This window comes from Lipotes vexillifer, unplaced genomic scaffold (genome assembly GCF_000442215.2).
Source record: "Lipotes vexillifer unplaced genomic scaffold, Lipotes_vexillifer_v1.1 scaffold2435, whole genome shotgun sequence".
NCBI lineage: Eukaryota > Metazoa > Chordata > Mammalia > Artiodactyla > Lipotidae > Lipotes > Lipotes vexillifer.
The window spans coordinates 122,502-142,332 of NW_006769857.1; the positions used below are offsets into that span (position 1 = coordinate 122,502).

The 19,831-nt window shown below is 38.5% G+C and overlaps 1 protein-coding gene across 1 annotated transcript in view; it reads left to right on the top strand.

Annotated features, from left to right (window-relative positions):
- Positions 1 to 19,831, top strand: part of TNNI3K (TNNI3 interacting kinase) — a gene marked incomplete at its 5' end in the record, with an annotated part of 199,563 nt that overhangs the window by 118,838 nt on the left and 60,894 nt on the right. The window lies entirely within an intron of this gene.

Below are 19,831 nucleotides of genomic sequence, written 5' to 3' on the forward strand. Positions count from 1 at the left end.
TACTATTTTTATCGGCAGTGCTTCAGTGCCATCATCTCTGGGCGGCAATGCATTGCTGTCAATTCCTTTTTCACTACTATTGGTTAGAGGCCAGCTGGCTTGAGTACTAAGAGAGGTACTGATATCCTTGGGAAGCTCTCTTTTATTTTGGTATGGAATAGAATTTGTCTTCAAAAATGTAAAGTTGCCCTTGGATTGTGTCCGGGAAATAGGAGAGGAATCATAAGTTTCTGTTTTAGGAAGTTTCTTTTCTACATCATTTCCCTCACCCATAACACAAATTTCCACAATTGGATGTGATATTTTGGGTTCTGTCATTAACGTTTTTTCTTCCTTTCCAAGTTGTTCGTGACTTGAGAGTTGCTCTGCATGTTGTAAGGTTTGATTTTGATCTAAAGTATGTTCCTTGTAGGTTTCAGTCCTGTGGATTTGATTCCCCAGGGACAAAGAAAACCGATTTAACTCACTGGTTTTTGATTTGTCCTGCTCCACGTTTTCAGTGGGCTCTGTCACCCCTCGGTCAGTAGCCCCCCTAGAATGGTGGGATGGTAAAATATCCCTTCCTATGTTTTCCAAAGTCACTGGTAAATAACAAGGAATGCCCAGTGCAAGGTGAGCTGCACCTCCCACTTGCTCAGTTGAGACGGGGGAGTGTGACTGCCTGTGTTCAGTCACAGTGGGTGTTGGCTGAGGCAATGTTGATGGGTTTCCATCAGGAATATGACCAGTAGGGTGACAGTTGCCTTCCATAGAGCTCTGGTTGGCCACTGACAAGTTGTCAGCACTGAAGAGAGGAGCCTTTTTAATGTTTTTTCTGTAATATGGGGTCTGCTTTGGGGCATGTTTGAGAGGCAGCCGTTTTGCAGTGAATCTAACATAGTTGTTACTCTCTGACTGTTGGTGAAAATCTGCAGAGGACACAAGGTTTATTTTGGCTTCTTTCTCAGAAACTTTGGAGAATTTATTAGAAGGTGACAACACTTGTCTGCGTTTCTTTGGGAATTCTGGCAAGGATTTTTCTGGATGGACTCTAACTTTTCTAAAAGGGTTTAAATTTAATTTTATCCTTAAATTTTGTCCTTTAATTTTCCCTTTGAAGTCAGATTGACTGGTTCTCTTCTTTTGCAGAATTTGTGGATCAGTAAGCCATTTTCCTCTTTTGTTTCTCTCCTGAGGATTGCTACATCTTTTGAGATCCAAGTTGGTCAGGTGGTTACCTTGATTTTTCTGCTCTTTCCAATGGCTTGATGTTTTGGATGACATCACCAAACTATTTTTTTCTACTAAATCAGGATGATGGAAGCTAACCCTCTTAGGGGAATATGTTTTCTTGATTTTTGTTGATAACCCCAATAACTCCGTGTTGTCCTCACTCATGAGGAATTTTTCTATTGCTCTGTTAATTTGGATTTGCTCTTTCTTGGGCTTTGAAAGTTCTCGACGATTTGGCTTCCTTTCTTTCACATAATCTTGAAATTGATCACAGGGCACATATTTACAGATAAGACAACTGTTTGGCTGCAAATACCCAGGCCTGCTTCGTGTTAACAGCCCACAAGGATCATCATATTTTGATCTATGTTTCTGTAAGGTTTTTTGTACAGAGTGTTCCTCAGGCTCACAAGGCTTGGATGATGAGCCTGTAATAAAATGTCTCAGCCTGTGTGGTTGTAAGCCATTGTGTCCTTTTTCTATTGGAGGCTGCCATGATTCATTTGTTAAATGCTTTTTAAGACTTTCTCTTGCCAAGGCTGAAGTGGATGTTGCATATCTTCTACTAAATGTGCCACTGCTGATATCTGCTGAACAATAAATGCAGGAATTTAGCACTGAGCAGAGTTTTATTACCCCAACCAAACAGACGCATAGAAGCCTTATGAAAGGTGCAAAAAGGACTCCTCTGATTATGGCAATTCTTGAAAATTTCCTAATTTTTAACCAGATCCTCAAGGGACATTTGGCAGTTTGGTGTGTTTGCAATGGCACTCTTTATGGCCACATTTTAATCAGTTGTGATGCTGATGTAAAAGTTGTGGAATTAGAAATTAAAATATTCATAGTTGTAAATCTTTAGATTAGTTGTCCATTAGGTTAGCTTTAAATATGAATAATATCTAAATTCTTTCCAAGTGGCTATAATAATTTTTTTCTCAATTCATTTACCACTTGGGACTAAATATTAGGAAGAACATAATAAAATATTGAGTAATATATAGGTTTCAAGCAGATAATAACCTCAACAATAACAGAGAAATACTTGTGATATTACTGGTCCCAATAAGGCAGAGTCTGTATCTGCTTTACTTGGCATCACTTAATATTCATTTAATATTTGTTAAATGAATATGTGTTTTGGACTATGGCCTGGTCTGTGCTGAAAGAATCTGTCTGAGACTCTTAAATGGTGCATGTTAATACAATATCTATTAATGATACATGTTAAATAATATTAATGACAAAAATATTAGTAATATTTCACCATTAATTGAGCATAAGAGGTAGGCATTGTGTTAAGTATTGTACATTCATTTTTTCATTTAAGAGACCTGATCCCTTGGACAAGTCCTATTTTCCTAGCACATTTACAGAGGAAGAAACAAGTTTAGAGAGGTTGCATGTTTTCTCCCAGTCACATGTCAACTAAATGATATGGCAGAATTTGACTCAGGTCTGTCTGATACTAAACCGTATCCTCTTCCACAATGCATATTAAGTTTAAAATTACATCTTACCAGTGTACTTTTTCTTGTTTTGTGAAATTGGTTTATCCAAAGGAAGAAAGAAGTATTCCTTTCAGTGATAGAAAGAAAGAGGTGAAATAAGCTCCAACTTGCGTCCAGTTCTAATCTAAGATCTAACTTCAACTCTCTGAGTAACCTTGAAGAAGCCATTTACTCACTGGATATCAGGAGATTAGACTAGTGGGAACTTTATGTGGGTATAAAATTCTTCCGGGGAAAGAACTGCTAGCCTTTAACATATTCTAAAAGAGTTCTATGGCTCAAAGATAAATATTAAAAGCTATTGAACTAGATCACCTCTAAAATCTCCTCTACTCCTGACATACTGTAATTCTATATTTCTGAGTTAGAAGCCCTAATTAGAGTGATATTGCCTCTTACAGACTTCTATTCTGGAGCAGGTGTGGTCTTGAACGTTTTCTCTCCAATAACTGTCCTTTCCAGCTTCAGTACAATGCCTGGCATGTAGCAAAATTTCAAGTCTTTCTTAAAAGTAATTGTATTGATTTGACAAACCAGCATTTGTGTGAAACAAGAGACTGGGTTTTAAATGGTTATGAGGCCACTTTCCCTTTAGTATAGGCGTTTCCCACAGAGAAGTGAAGGCTCTGGACAAAGCTAAAATGAAACATCTGCCTAAGGTATGATTCTATTGAAAGGCTAAGTGCTTATTGCTTTATAAAATAAAACCAATCTGATCGGGTTTCTATGGCAGATGTTTTCTTCCTTAGCCATTCCTCTTTTCAGTCAAATCATCATGCCCCCGAAATTGGTAAGATCTGAAATCTGGGGGATGCAATGGCATAAATTCACATCCTGCTTTATATCACATATGGAATAACATACAGTTTCGTTCTTTTCCAATTGTCCCCAAATCCATCCTTAGGGCCAGATCTCCATGGTAAGAATTTCTTGGTGCAGCACCTCTGTCATTCATATTCTGAGAGAAAGCTCTGCCTGTTGTAAACCAATTCAAATAAATGACCGGAACCTCTTCACAGAGCAGCTGTCAAAGGTTTCACTGTTGAGCCTGAAAGCATTGCCTTACTATTCAGGGAGAAAAAGGAAGACATTTAATTCATTGCCTCCACCTAAATATTGACATCGCCCATGTACAGTGGGTAGATGTCACAGCCAGATTCACTCGGCTCCCAACATGGGGACAATGAATTAAGTCCTGACTTTCCCTGAACTGGGAAGTTATCATCCCTGACAGCTCAGCAAGCAAAGTATGTGTCTTGACATCATTCCTGAAATGAATCACTAGCATTAGAAGGCCGATTCTTCTAACATGTCATGCTCTGGGAAGGTTGCTTACTGTACAACTAGCATTAGACTCGAACGATGTTGGAATAGAAGCCAATACTCAGCCTCCTATAAATCTTAACAGCACTATTTCTATTTAAAAGCCTTCTTAAAAACAAACAAACCAAAAAAAAAAACATTGTTAGGTGTTGGGTCACAAAATTCACTTGCCGATGGGCACAAGGTGTACTCTCAGCTCCTGAGGTTGGGAAGTGTTCATCTACACCTCATTCCATACGCACAGATACATGTCCAGTATCTTTAGGAGAGGAATAGGCCAGTGCCATGATGATTTTTATGGCATTTCTCTTTTGAGGAAATCAAAGGAGGCTACCCTTTCAGAGGGATTTAAACAGAGTGGGATTTTCTAAAACAAGACAACTCACCTATTGTTCTTGTTACATGCTGTGGCAGAGTTTGAGGTTGGACTTCCCCAGGCTCACGATTCCTCAGCTTTTCAACTCTATTTGGACAATATCTTGTAAGTAAGCTGGCTTCATTAAAAGCTGCCATATTCCCAGGAGGTTCTGAACATCCTGACTGCAGCAGTCTGCCACCAAAGCAGAAGAAAGTGCTGTCTGCCCCATGGCCCTTCCCTTTCAGGTTAAGGGCTGTGGACTCAGAGGCCCGTACTGCTTGATGGCTGTTTTCCTGTAAGAGCGGCATTTCCTTTCTGGACCCCACAATGGACATGACCTTTATCTCGTTTTCCTGAGTTAAGTGGCAGTTACAGTATCCCTCAGCGTGGTAATTTCTTGCCTCATGATCATGCAGGGATTCATCGAAGGTTCTGCAAGGAAGGTTTTCTGTGTGTTCATTTGCTTTGCCTTGTTGGAGTTTCCAGTTAAATACCACTAAACCCAGGCAAGTGAGACCAACAGCTCCTGCGACAAATACAGAGACTATTAAAAGATAACATCATAGGAAGAAACATAAATCATCAAATGTGAAATCCACAAATATCAAGGTTAATGGCTTAAAGGGTGTTGAAATGGGTGGGAAATCTATCACCATGTGGACAAATATTAGTCCAGACAGAGGATATTTAATCGACATTGTTCTGTTTTCCAATTTGGATCTTTCTTTGTATCGATTAAAAATTATAAGAAACATGGGATTCCCTGGTGGCGCAGTGGTTGAGAGTCCGCCTGCCAATGCAGGGGACGCGGGTTCGTGCCCCGGTCCGGGAAGATCCCACATGCCGCGGAGCGGCTGGACCCGTGAGCCATGGCTGCTGAGCCTGCGCGTCCGGAGCCTGTGCTCCGCAACGGGAGGGTTCACAGCAGTGAGAGGCCCGCGTACCGCAATAAAAAAATATATATATATAAGAAACAATACCATCTGGAATGTGTTTGACAGAAAAAGGGGTGTTTTTCATGGACTGAAATTCATTCAAGATAAAATAATTCCTGCATTAAATTTTTTTTCTGCCTATGAGAAATGAAACTTCCTATTTCTTAATCCCATAGTCAATAAAAATAGACCACATTTAGCACATAACCTGAAATTAATAACCTCCACCCCACAAAGAAAAAAAGATTCTACAAGCTATTGCCATATTTTAATCACCTCTAAAGATTCATCCCCTACCTCAGAATACATCATTGGCTTCTATTAGCATAAAGGTCAAACTCCTTGGCATTCAAGACTCAGTATAATCTTGCCATAACCTTCTTTCCTAGCCTCTTTTTTTATCATTTCCCACATTCAAACACTATGTTTCAAACTCTTCAATTCATTAATCTTAAAATGTACTTCTAAGCCTTTGTGTATTCTCTGTGATGCTTCTAATACTTTCTCCTATCTCTGCTTATTTGAATTTCATTTATCCCTTAAAATCTAAATCGTTTGCTATTTTTTTCCCATCTTGCAAAGATCACTCCCTTCTTTGAACTACCACAATAAAATTATTGACATCTAATCTCAGAATTCCTGGTACAGTCATTTCATGTTCTCTATAGGCTAGCTTATCCTCTAAATAACATTGTAAATGGCAGTGTTTCTCAAACTCAAGTGCAGAGTCTAACCTGTTTCTACCTCACTCTTTCTCATCTTGACAAATGGCATCCTCAACCACATAGATATTCATACCAAAGTCTCTGAGTTATACCGAACTCTCTCTCTGACACAGTGATTTCCTTTTTTCTTGGCACTTATAACAGTATAAAATTATTGTGTTCACTTATTCATTTGCTTGTTCACTGTCTGTCCTCCCCTGCTAGAATTAAGCACTATGAGAAAATGGATCTTTTCAGTCTTATTTGATATTGTATCTCCAGTGCTCTCAACACTGGCAGAGGAGGCATAGCAGAATTGTTTATTGAATATTCTTAAATAAACAGAAGGAATTTATGAATCCTAATAATGAAAAGCACTGAGTGGTCTCATCTTACAAATCTCCAAAATGATGATCAGGAGGACATGGTGTCAGTATAGACTGAGTTTGGAGTTCTGTGTTCCGAGTCCAGCTTTACCTATAACTTGCTGTGTGACCCTGGGCAAGTCAGTTGCCCTGCAAAACTCAGTTCCCTGACTCTGGAGATGAGGACAGTGAATAAGATGATACCAGCGTTCTAGACTCCTTGACTGCACTATGCCTGGTTCTCTCCACTGCAGACAACTTTAATGAAAATGTGATGATATATATATATATATATATATATATATATATATATATACATTTTTTTTTTTTCATCAATTTCTGCTCTAGTTTTTATTTTCTCCTTCTTGCCTTAGGCTTGATTTATTATACTATCTCTGTTTTTTAAGTGGAATTTTTAGATTATTGATTTTACATCTTTCATCTTTCCATACATATATATGCATATATATATATATGCATTTTAGTACTCTGAATTTCCCTCAAGTACTGCTTTGCTGCATCCCACAATTTTTTTTGTTGTTTTTTTTTGTGGTATGCAGGCCTCTAACTGTTGTGGCCTCTCCCATTGTGGAGCACAGGCTCCGGACGCACAGGCTCAGCGGCCATGGCTCACAGGCCCAGCCGCTCCGCGGCATGTGGGATCTTCCCGGACAGGGGCATGAACCCATGTCCCCTGCATTGGAAGGCGAACTCTCAACCACTGCACCACCAGGGAAGCCCGTGATGATATTTTTTAAACTTGAAAGAAAAGAGAAGGGGTCAGGCATAGCTGTCTCATTTTTTTCTGTTAAAGATGAAGATTAACTAAATAGAATAGCAGTTTCTGGCAAAATCTGCCAACATTTTTGTAGCTTACCAGATCGTAACGTTTTAAGCCCCTTTTTTATTTCTTTGGCAACAATACACTCTTGGAAAGTGCTACAACATATTGAAATTATGAAATCTCTATTAAAAACACCATGTTTTTTAAAAGTAGTGGCAAAAGTTAGATCAGAACATTTTAATTGCCAAATCCTAGAGTCTGGGTTTTTCCAAAGGTTTTGGTTTTTAAATGTTAAAAACATGAAAATAATAAAATTTTAGAAACATCTCTGTATCTCTTACATGGAGTTGGAAAACTCAGGATTCAAAGCTCTGTTCTAATACTTTTCTTGGGAACATTTTCTAACCTCTCTGAGCCTTATTTTTCCTCCTCTATCAAACAGGAATAATTAATACCACTCAGAGATCAAGTGAGAAATATATGTGACATGTTTAATACAGTATTTTGATATAGTAAGATTCAGTGAATCGTCGTCATTGTTATATGTTATTGTGGTTGTAATTGCTGCTGCTGCTTTTTAGGCTTGGTATTGTCCTATTAGATCCTAAAAGCCTCAGCTGTTAGGAAAAAAAATCCAAAACAAATCATTAAGAGAATACTTTGTATGGCTGATGCAGTTACTAAACCAAATAATAAAGGAAAGAAAGACCTAAATTTTCTTAAATGCATGAATCAGCCACTGAAATGAGAGTAGGCATAATCTGATTATGGGATAGAGTTTCTCAGTAAATTGTGTCCAAACCACGAGGAACCACTCACTCTCCCGCTATTGATGCTAGAGCTATGTCTGTGTCACATTACCACTCAAGTATGGTCACTTTCTATTACTGCAGAGAGCAAAAACAGCAGATGAAGCTCGTAGGTAGGCTGAACCTACTATCAAGAAAATGGCTGAATTTTCATTGCCATGGGCATTGTTGCAATTTTTAAAAAGTATTCTAAGAATATTTCTGAGTTAGAAAGACAACAAAAATGCAAAATTAATGATAAAAATCTCATTGAAGAATTGGAAATGTTAGAGCTTCATGAAAGCTTTCTCTTTTTATCCTCCAGTTCACAGAATAGGAAGTGTCAAGAGGTTAGGTGCCAATTAGCCACTTATCAGTTTTAAATTTACTGAATATGACTTTACATATTCCTTGGAATTGTGATGATTTATCTATAGCCAAAGAAGAAAATAGAATCAGAGGCCAAATTTTAGTTCTAAGTCTTTTTCCCACAATCTAGAGGGATAGATTATTGACCACACTTTCACTTCAGGAGGAGTAGCACCTTCGAAGGAGTAAATCGGTATCAAAAGTCAGAGCTGTTTTAAAGAGGAATCTCACTTAAAAACAACATCTTTAACAATTAATCAATGAAAGATACATTTTTATGGTAATTTCACACACAATAACTTAACATGCATGTAATAATATTCATAATTTATCAGCATGTTAAGCTTCCTATCATTTTGACAAAGCCTTTGGAACCTTCCAGAATTCTTATCTATCTCTACACTAATGCAGAGTTGCTAACTTGGCAAAATCTTCTCTAAAACTAGACATAAAAGATACCTATAACATACTAAGTATTCTAAGAAACACATTTAAGGAGAAACTCTCTGTTGCTCTAGTGCTTTTGTCTTTTGTGGTAAATTATTCCTTAGCACGTAAAATTACTGACATGGTTACACATTTTCTAAAACAATTTATCTTCCTGAGAGAATTCTAATTCACTTCCAAGTGAATTTGATTACTGCTGGTGGTAGTTTCACTGTCTAGACCTGACACTGGTCTCCATCTATCCTGATTAAAAGGAGCTAAAAATCTGATGTTCAAGTGATTCACTGGAAACCTGCTATGGAATAATTATTTATGGCACATATTCAAAGTATATCAGTTCAGTCTTGAGTGCCATTTGCGAGCCTTTGGTCCTCCAGTGTTGGGGAACCCCCCACAAACACACACATCCCCCACACACACACACTTCTCATCACCACGGCTACCCACAGGTGCAAAGGATTTCACCATGCACTGAAAGCATACAAACATCTAGATATCTTGACAAATCTCATGCATATTTGGTCTTTGACTAATGCCACAAAGCATCACATTAGATCATTCATCCAGTGAGATGTAATGATAGCTGACGCATAGTTTAAAAAATTTTTAAACTACCACAGAAAATTTAAAGGATTGAATAGTATCCTCTCCTTAGTCATTTGGGGGTTGGAGTAATGCACCAAGTTTATGAACAAGTTAGACAAACAGAAATCTTAAAAGAATTCAAAACCCCCAAATAGAAGAAAACCAAGGCACATAGCAGCTAAATCACTTGCCCAAGTCACACAGCAAGTAAGAGCAGAGCCAGGTTTCAAACCTGGATAATCTAACTGCGGAGCTCATGCTTGTATAAGCTGTATATATGCTCTTGCATAAGCTTATAGAGCTTGAATAAACTCTATAGTACTTATACAAGCACTATAGAGCAGGATGCACCTGGTTGTCATAATAGCATCTCCCCCTACACTTGGTAAAGCCCACTGATTCTCACTCCACCACAGAGCAGCACACCGATGGGAGTGCCTTGAGGAAATAGACTATGTCTCATCACTTTTTTAACCCCAGCTATCTCCCAGCATCTTAATGAATGTACCAGTACTGAAATATAGACTATTCCCTCATTACAGACAAGAAAACTGAAGTCTGAATAGCAGGTTAATGTACTCAAGATCACAGTGCTAGTTATACCAGGACTAGAGCTCTTGAATTCTGGTTCAAGACCCTTTCCTCTATGTTAGACAGTTTCTTTGCAACAGGTAGTTTTTTCAACCTATGCCAAATCAACTAACATCCTCCCACACTACTGACAACCTCTCCCTTCCACAAGCCCTGGAAAGTTTCCCCAGTTGCCTGAGAAAGGCATCATTTAGTGTACTTCAAGAATATGGAGAAAAGCTGGGCACACTTCTCCCTGTCATACCTGCAAAGCCAAGGAGAGTCAGCAGGGCCACATCCTGCCCTGGGAAGAGGGGACTTCTGTCTTTTAGAACCAGAGTGAGGTTGGCAGCCTTGGAATCGCAGTTAGTCTCAGACAGCCTTAGCACACTCTTTGCAGTGGCCACAGCCATGTTGGATGGCTGACAATTTAGGTCCTTGGCATTCCCGTGTGTGCGGTTTAACCCCAGCTATCTCCCAGCATCTTAATGAATGTACCAGTACTGAAATATAGACTATTCCCTCATTACAGACAAGAAAACTGAAGTCTGAATAGCAGGTTAATGTACTCAAGATCACAGTGCTAGTTATACCAGGACTAGAGCTCTTGAATTCTGGTTCAAGACCCTTTCCTCTATGTTAGACAGTTTCTTTGCAACAGGTAGTTTTTTCAACCTATGCCAAATCAACTAACATCCTCCCACACTACTGACAACCTCTCCCTTCCACAAGCCCTGGAAAGTTTCCCCAGTTGCCTGAGAAAGGCATCATTTAGTGTACTTCAAGAATATGGAGAAAAGCTGGGCACACTTCTCCCTGTCATACCTGCAAAGCCAAGGAGAGTCAGCAGGGCCACATCCTGCCCTGGGAAGAGGGGACTTCTGTCTTTTAGAACCAGAGTGAGGTTGGCAGCCTTGGAATCGCAGTTAGTCTCAGACAGCCTTAGCACACTCTTTGCAGTGGCCACAGCCATGTTGGATGGCTGACAATTTAGGTCCTTGTCATTCCTGTGTGTGCGAGCAGAAGACTTTACGTAGTTTCTTAAGAACCAGGCAAGGGGATAGAGATCACAAGTGCAGCTCCACTGGTTCTTATCTAAGCTCAGAAGGATTAACTACTTCAGTGGAGAAAAAACACCTGGCAGGACTACTTTCTGTAGTCGAGGCAGGGGCCGGAAGGCATCTTTCCCAATGTAGGAAATACAACTGTTAGATTAATCCAGATGCCTGAGACTGTGGAGATCTGTGCCTCCGAAAGAACTGTCTTGTCAGTTTAGTGACCTGATTCCCATCCAGCTGTAGCTGGGTCAGGCCCCTGGTGTTTCGGAACCAAGACCCTTGAGGGTCGCGGAGAGCGTTATTGCTAAGCGCCAGCACCTGCAGACTGCGAAGCTTGCTGAAGCTGTGATCGGTAAGCGAAGAGCTGGATATTTGTTTGTGCTCCAGCAACGATGTCCGCAACTTTGAAAGGGTGTGCAGGGCGTCTTCCCGAACATCCTCGATGCCATTTCTGCTCAAGGAGAGCAGAGCAAAATTAAACAAGAGGGACAGATTTGTGCTCTCTATAGAGGAGAGATATCCATCAGTGATGATTAAAACCCTCGTGGTCACAGGGGCTGCTGTGGAGAAGAAAAGCACAGACTAGAAGCGAGTACACACACGTGGGAGGGGAGCACAGTGGAGAGCAAAGATAATCAATACCCTCTGAGCACAATCCTATCACCTGGGTAAGAACAACAAACAAAATGAAAATGATTCTCTGATTTCTCAGTTTAAGGGGAAAGTGGCTCTTTATCAGAATGATGGATTTTTATACTCTTTGTTACCATGACATGTTTATTTGAGAAACACAAACCCATCTGTTCCTTCAGATGTTAAATTTAATTCATTGTTTTGGATTATCATCATTGATGTTTTTTTGAAAGTGGCTTTTCAGGCTTTCTCGCTGTGAGGCTGTGTTCTGACCTGCTCCAGCCCTGCTGGCCCAAGACAGATTCACTCAACAGCCGAGCCTGTGTCTGAGTTTCCTAAACAGTTTTCCACAAGCAATGTATATTTATGCTGTGAAGCCAATCATCTTTTCTCTCAAACATAAAGGTGTGGATTGGGGTGGGAGAAGTGAGAAGGACCGTTGGTTTCTGCTTTTTAGCTCCAGGCTAAAAGTTGGCAACTTGGTAAGGATCTATGTTCTCTCCAGACAACCTGAGGATCTGTCAGTGGGGTTCTCATTATAGTCTGGGCCATCTTAGCCTCCTGTCTAATATCTGTTCCCTCCAATGAAGTCCATCATGTAATGACAGGTGGTACTCAGGGCTTCCAACTGTTAAATCCCTTCACCATAATCACCCTAGAGCTATCACTGCTCTGTCATTAGAAATCAAAGCGTTTTAACTCAATAAAGTTGTATTATAATCAGGAGTCATTGTAACACATCTTTATCATGCTGAAATTGTTTTGACTGCAAATGACAGTGTCATAAGGATGGAAGAGTCCATTGTCCCTGGGAAGTCTACAGGTGATATTAGAACAATCAACCATGGGGGAAGCAAATCACAATTCCCTTATGAAATTCAGACTACATCACTGAAACAAAGAGATTAAAAAAAATGTAAAAGACAAAGGATTTCCACAGTGCCTTCTTTTGGAAGAATTGTTTCCATCTCCGTAGCACGAGTCATGGGGTTTTTGTTTGGGGGTGTTATTTTTTAGTATTTATTTTTAGTATTTATTACTGATGATTTGAATTCTATTAATTCTAACCAGTTTGGCATTTTGTTCCTTTCATCATTATTTTTCATATGGGCTGAGGGAGTTTTGTTTTTAAGGATCCTCAGTCCTCTAGAGATTTCTGACTCTGAGGGAGCAGGCTATTGTTTCTGTCAATTACTTCTTGTCTAGGACCAGACAGGCTCCACTTGCAAATCATCCATTTAAGTCTCTGTGTTTATGAAATCTAACTTCACAAATGTGACACTTTGTAAATGAGAAGGAATATATAGAGGTGCAGCAATGTAGATGAGCAATATTTGTTTCTTACAAACAGCTATCTCTGATCAAAAATAAAAAATGTAGTGAAGTCAGATCTATTTGAGAGGATGGGAGTTTAGTGTTTGTTAAGTGTTTTCCATACAGATTGGAGACAGTATACAACGAACTAGCCTTGAAACTGTCTCTCTCCTGTCAGGAATGACAATGCCATCTACCTCTTAATTCTCATGGGGTCATAGGATTTTAGAAATGAAAGAACTCATTTTCTTCCACTCGATCTTAGATTTGTTTCTGAAATTTTTCCATTGGCATGGTTTATAGCTTGTTTATCTCTTCTTGGATATCAGGATGTAAATCACATTCTCCTCAAATTTGTTAATAAGGTGTCTTATTAAATTGTTGACTTAAGCAAGCGATATGTAATGAATACAGGCAGTGTATCTTGTTAGCATTTCTACAGCTCATTTACTACCAATAAAAAAAGACTACACTTTCAAAATTAGATGCACTTTGATAATAATCTGTTTTGCTGGTACATCACTTAATCTTACTAATGCTGAACAATTGCAGTTCAGGTTCCTGATTCATTGATATTTCTTCCAGCCTGTGGTAGGTTTCAAATCTGCACAAAGTGTGGACAAAATATAATTAAAGTGATCTATTTTTTTCTTTTATTAAAAAAAGTATGTAACAATAAAATGGTGGTATTCTTTTATAAGAGCAAAATATCTCAGTTACCTCTGAAGGTCTTAAAGTAGTTTTAGTTAAGACCACCAGGGACGAACAGGAAAATAAAATAATGTTATCAATCTTTAGTCACTAAAGAAAGCTTGCTCTTTAAAAGTTTACCTCTTTCAGGCTGAGCCAAGAGATCAGTCAGTACAAAGAAAGGCATAGCAATGAATTTGTCGGGTACACTGAACACTGCTTTTTAGAGTTACTGGTTTTATTACCTACTATATAGGTTATCTGGTGACAGAGGGTTACATCCTTGGTGCACACCATACATGATGCAGGGCAGGCTGCCACCAACTGCAGCATAATCGCAAAGAGATGAGCCATCCACCTGAAAGGAAAGTAGAGAGTGATGCACATCATAATGTTGGCATTTATTATCCAGGGATTTCAGTATATTCAGCTCATGAGGCATTTTGGTGATTTCTGCTTTTTAACGGGCACTTTGGCTTCTCACATGATGCTAGATAAATGGCTGAAATCCTTAATTTGAATAGAATTTAAACTGAGCCATTATAAGGAGCAAGGATATAGTGTGCAGCACAGAGAAATATGGCCATGATTTGTAATAACTTTAAATGGAGTAAAATCTATGAATCACTATGTTGTACACCTAAAACTAATATAATATTTTAAATCAACTATGCTTCAACAAATATATATTTATACCCACAATAAACAAAAACACAAACTGAACTGTTAAAGCATTTGACCATAAATTCAGAGAACTCACATCCAAGGCACAGCCATTAATATAGATTATTAAAAAATTAAGTTACTTTGTAAAACACTTGATAGTTTGTTGAGTTTTGCAAATACATTACCTTATTTAATTCTTTTAACTTGGCAACTCAATTTGAGGCTGAGAAAACTGAAGTTCAGAATGGTTAATAAACCATCCAAAGTCACATAGCTATCAGGTATTTAACACCAAGTCTTTTAACTCCAAATCCAGTATTCTTTCTAGTATGCAGAACCTAATCTCAGGCACTGAAACATATATTTACAATGAAATTATTCTTCACAGATATAGATGTCACAGATAGAGAGGGAGAATGAAGGAGCATTAAGATCACAAGCTCTACCTAGCTTTGAATTCAGCTCTCCTATTTACTGACTATACTATCTTAGATAAATTATTTAATTTTTCTTATTTTTTTCCTTTTCATGTTTAAAATAGAAATAATAAATGCTTACATTACAGAGCATTATGAGTTAGATAAAATGTTCTAAGTGTTTAGTAAGTATCATATTTTTACCATTATTTCAGCCCTCCAATGAAATATTAATACCGTTTTGGATTTAATGTTCAAAAAAAGGCCATTCATTTATAATGTATTCCCTGATTGGTTTAAAAAAAAAAAAACTTAAAGCAAATTATAATAAAAACCTTCTACCCATACAAAAAATAGTTTGAAAATAAAATAAAATGTAAAAAAAACATAAAACTATTAATTCTATCATTCTTTCAACAAGTATTTATTGAATACCTTCTGTGCTCCAGGCATTGCTGAAGGCACTGGAGATAGAATAGCCAGTGATAAATTCCTACCCTCATTGGATGGACATGCTACTAAGGGATGTAAACAATAAAGAAAAAATATGAAAAGATGTATTAAGTCATCTGGTGATAAGTTCTATGGAATAAGTAGGGCAAATATGGTAACAAGAAAAAACTGATAAAGTAACATTTGAACAAAGACCTGGGAAAGATGAAGGGTGCTGGTCAGTCCAGGTGGGAAGAATGGTAAATGCAAAGTCCCTGAAGGCATGGGTGCTCTCAGCCTGAGGAGGTCAGCGTGGCCTGCTACACAAGAGGAAGAGGAAGCCAGGAAATAGCAGGGGCAGGCTGTGCGTGCCTTGGAGATGAATGCAAGAGCTTTGGTTCTTTATCCATATAAGATGAGAGTAATTGGAGGCTTTTGTGAGTGGCATTACTTCATCTGTAGCACATTTTTAAATAATTATTTTGGCTACTGTGTTCGATACTATAGCTTTGTAATACAGTTTGAAATCAGGGAGCATGATGCCTTCAGCTGTGTTCTTTCTCAATATTGCTTCAGCTTTTGGAGTCTTTTGTGGTTCCATAACATTTTTAGGATTGTTTGTTCTATTTCTGTGAAAAGTGCCATTGGAATTTTGACGGAGGTTACATTGAATCTGTAGATTGCCTTGGGTAGTTTCAACATTATAAATTCTTCCAATCCATGAGCATGGGACACCTTTCCATTTATTTGTGTCTTCTTCCATTTCTTTCCTCAATATTTTGTAGTTTTCAGTGTACAGGCCTTTCACCTCCTTGGTTAAATTTACTCCTAGGTATTTCATTCTTTTTGATGCAATTGTAAATGGGATTGTTTTCTTCATTTCTCTTTCTGATAGCTTGTTAATAGTGTACAGAAATACAACAAGATCTTTGTATATTGATTTTGTATCCCTGCAACTTTACTGAATTTGTTTATTAGTTCTAACAGTTTTTTGGTGGAGTCTTTAGGGTTTTCTATATCAACTCATCCACATACAGTGAGTTTTATTTCTTCCTTTCCAAGTTGGATGCCTTTTATTTCTTTTTTCTTGCCTAATTGCTATGACTAGGACTTCTAATACTATATTGAATGAGAGTGGGCATCCTTGTCTTATTCCTAATCTTAAAGGAAAATCTTTCAGTATTTCACTATTGAGTATGATGGTAGCTGTGGATTGGCTACCATGTTGGGAACATACTTTTAATAGGCAAAGAATAGTAGCAGCAAAAGTAGTTAGAAGTAAACTATCATAATACAAGCAAAAGATGATGGTGGTTTAGACAAGGATGAGAGGTAGTCAGATTCTGTATAATTTTTTATTATCATGATGCAATTTAATGTAACAAATTTGAGCTCAACTAAGCTATCCTATGCAGTGGAACATGCTAGGTATACAGGAGTAAACAGGACTTTGCTTACCCTCAAATCATGTTCCAGCTAGTGATATAGACATGTAAATAGCTAGTTGTAACACAAGAAAGAATGAAATAAATCTAAATAGTGAAAAATTATTTTGTGAAATCCTTGGACACTTTAAAAAGGATGCGTCTTGTGAGTTGGGCTTGAAGAGGGCAGAAGGTTTCCACAGGCAGGAATAAGAGATAATTCAGACTGAAAAAATAGTAAGAACAATGTCCTGCATTGAGCAAAAGATCTAATCTCAGTTCACTTCTTTTAGCCTACGTGGGCTGCTTAGAGTCTGCCCTATGCATATGTGGTTCAGAGGTCAGCCAGAGAATTAGGCAGAGTTTATATGCATATTCTGGGGCTCCCTCTCCCAGACCCCTTTCTTCTAGGATTTCCCCTCATTTTCTAGTGCTTATGTGTGATAAGCAGGATTCTAGGATGGCTCCCAAGATTCCTTCCACTTTTTTCCAGGAATACCACCTACCTTTGAGTTTGGACAAAACCTATGAATATGATGAGATATTACTCCCATAATTATGTTTCCTCATATGGCAAGACAAAGATTATTCTGTGTAGGTATGACCTAATAAGATGAGCCCTTTGAAAGAAAAGAATATTTCTCCAGTTGGTCACAGGGGAAAAAAGTTTAGAGAAACATGCCCTTGCTGGCCAGAAAGAAAGCAAATGGCTATGTTGTGAACTGCTTATAGGAGCCATGTGGCAAGGAACTATGGGCATCCTCTAGAAGCTGAGAGTTATCCCTGAACAACAGTTGGCAAGAAAACAGGGACCTGAAGGAAATGAATTCTTCCAGTACCAGTGAGCTTGGAAGAGGCCCCTGAGCCTCAGATGAGAATCACAGAGTGAACTAACACCATGATTTTAATCTGGTGAGGCCCTGAGTAAGGGACCCAGTTAACCTGTACTAGACTCTGAACCACGGAGAAAATAAATGGGTATTGTTTTAAACCACTTGTGATAATTTGTTACAAAGCCATAGCTGATTCACTCTACCCTAGATGCCCTGAATTCTATCCTCGGGTTCTTCAAGCAGGCAAAACTGCAGGCTTGCCGCCATCAGAATTTTAATTACTCTCTAAAATGCAGATAGAGCCTACCCTTAGGGTAAATGTTGTAAAAAAAAAAAAAAAAAAAAGATAAGAACCTTATCCTATGCCCATACTTTCTTCTGTGACTCCCCTCCAAAATCTACCTGCTCCTGTTCACTCTCTGTTGCTTTCAGGTCACCGTCTTTTACATTTTATCCAGAGTTTACAGTTGTTATCTGGGGGAGGGTTGATCCAATATAAATGCAGTTTGTTCATTCAGATTCTAGATACATTTTGAAGGCAGAATGATTATGATTTTCTGGTGAATTGGAAGCAAGAGTATGACAAAGAGAGAATTCAGATATTATCATGTGGTGTTTGGAAGCGGAAAGGATAGAGTTGCCATTTACTGAAGCAGAGAAGACTATAAATGCAAGAAGTTGCATATGTGAGTTAAGAGTTCAAGAAAGAGTACTAAGCTAGATATAGATATTTGGAAGTTGTTTTTTAAAGCCATGAGACTGAATTAAATCCTCAACAAATTAAATATAGAAGAGACCCAAAGACTGAGGCCTGGTGCAATTTAAAATTTAAAGATAAAGAGGAGAAGTGAAATCTAAAGAGAAGACTGAGAAATAGCAAATAATAGTGAAGAAAAATAATGAGAAAATAGCGACCTCAAGTCCAGTTGAAGAATGTTTCAGGGACAAAAGAATGATTATTTGCATTTAATGCTGTGCCAAGTAAGATGGATTTAGCAATGAGGAGGTAAATCTGTATCCTTGACAAGAGCAGTTTCAGCAGAGTGTTATAGGAGAAAACCTGATTGGGATGGAGGACATATGGAAGGAGAATAAGAGTCTGCAAATTTAGGCAACTCTTTAGAGCAATTTTGGTGAACAGAGAAATGGAGTAGTAGCTTGAGGAAGAAGTAGAGTCAAGAGTTTTATTTTGTTTTTGTTTATTTGTTTTTAAGATGAGAGAATTTATATGTCTGTATGTTGATGGGGTAAAACAATAGAAAGGGAATGCTGATGATGCAAAAAATAGAAGGGAGAATTATTGTCAGAGCAACGTCCTTGAGTAGATTAGCAAGGATAAGATCTAGTACACAGTGAAGGAATTGCCCTCGGATAGAATCAGGCAAAGTTCATCTGTAGAAAAGGGAGTGAAGGCAGATGATGTGAGTTTAGATATAGGTGGGTGGTTGAATATTAGCGGGAACTAGAGGTTTGAGGAAAGAGGGGAAGGTGCAAAACAGCCATTTAGAGAGTGAGAGAGAGTGAGCTAGGAATACAAAATAGACTCTCTAAACAGTACTGAGGGTCCACTTCAGGTTAGAGGGTCATAATTTTGAAATAAGAGCCGTCAGGATGGATTTAATCAAGACTAGGATTTTTCCAACTGTGTACAAAATTCATGATAGGGCAAGGGAGTTGAGGCTATGTGGAATGGAGTGAATATGATTGCCAGTGTAATCTAAGCTAAATCATGGAGTAAATAAGGTGACTGGATGATGGTGAAAAGATGGTAACAGGAACAAAAAATAGGGGAGACATCAGATAATAGACAAAAAGATAGAACAATAGTAGCAAAAACATGGTTTTTAAGGCTGAGTGATATATATATATATATATATATATATATATATATATACACGGGGGTTTATTGCACTATTTTCCTCTACTTCAGGGTACATTTGAAAATCTTCACAATGCAAAGCAGTCTTCTTAAGTGGTAAGATGGTTTATACAGTCAAAGTTGTTGGAGTCAGCGCTCCGGACGAAGTGAGCTGGGTAGAGAGGAGGTAGAGCCCCAGGGCCATCTGACGGAAACTGAGGATGGAGAGCACGGAGGAGTTGCAGGTGTCTCTGGTAACAGGGCCTAGGGTATGAATGAACGGGAAGCTAAGTGACCAAGGGAAGGTGGAGGATAAGAGCATTGCAGAAGAGGAGACAAAGGGCCCCAGAGGTCAGGCCACCTTAATGATTATCTGCATGGATAATAAAAGCACTGAAAGTAGTGCTAGAGAGCATGACAGTGAGCCAGATGCAAAACCTTCAGAGAAAGGAGACGGACTCTGGGGAAAAGCTTGACAAACTGGTGGCTTTTCCAGGAGAAACCATTTGGAAGTTACAATGCCAGTGAGAAAGACACAGATACCCCCCCGCCCCCG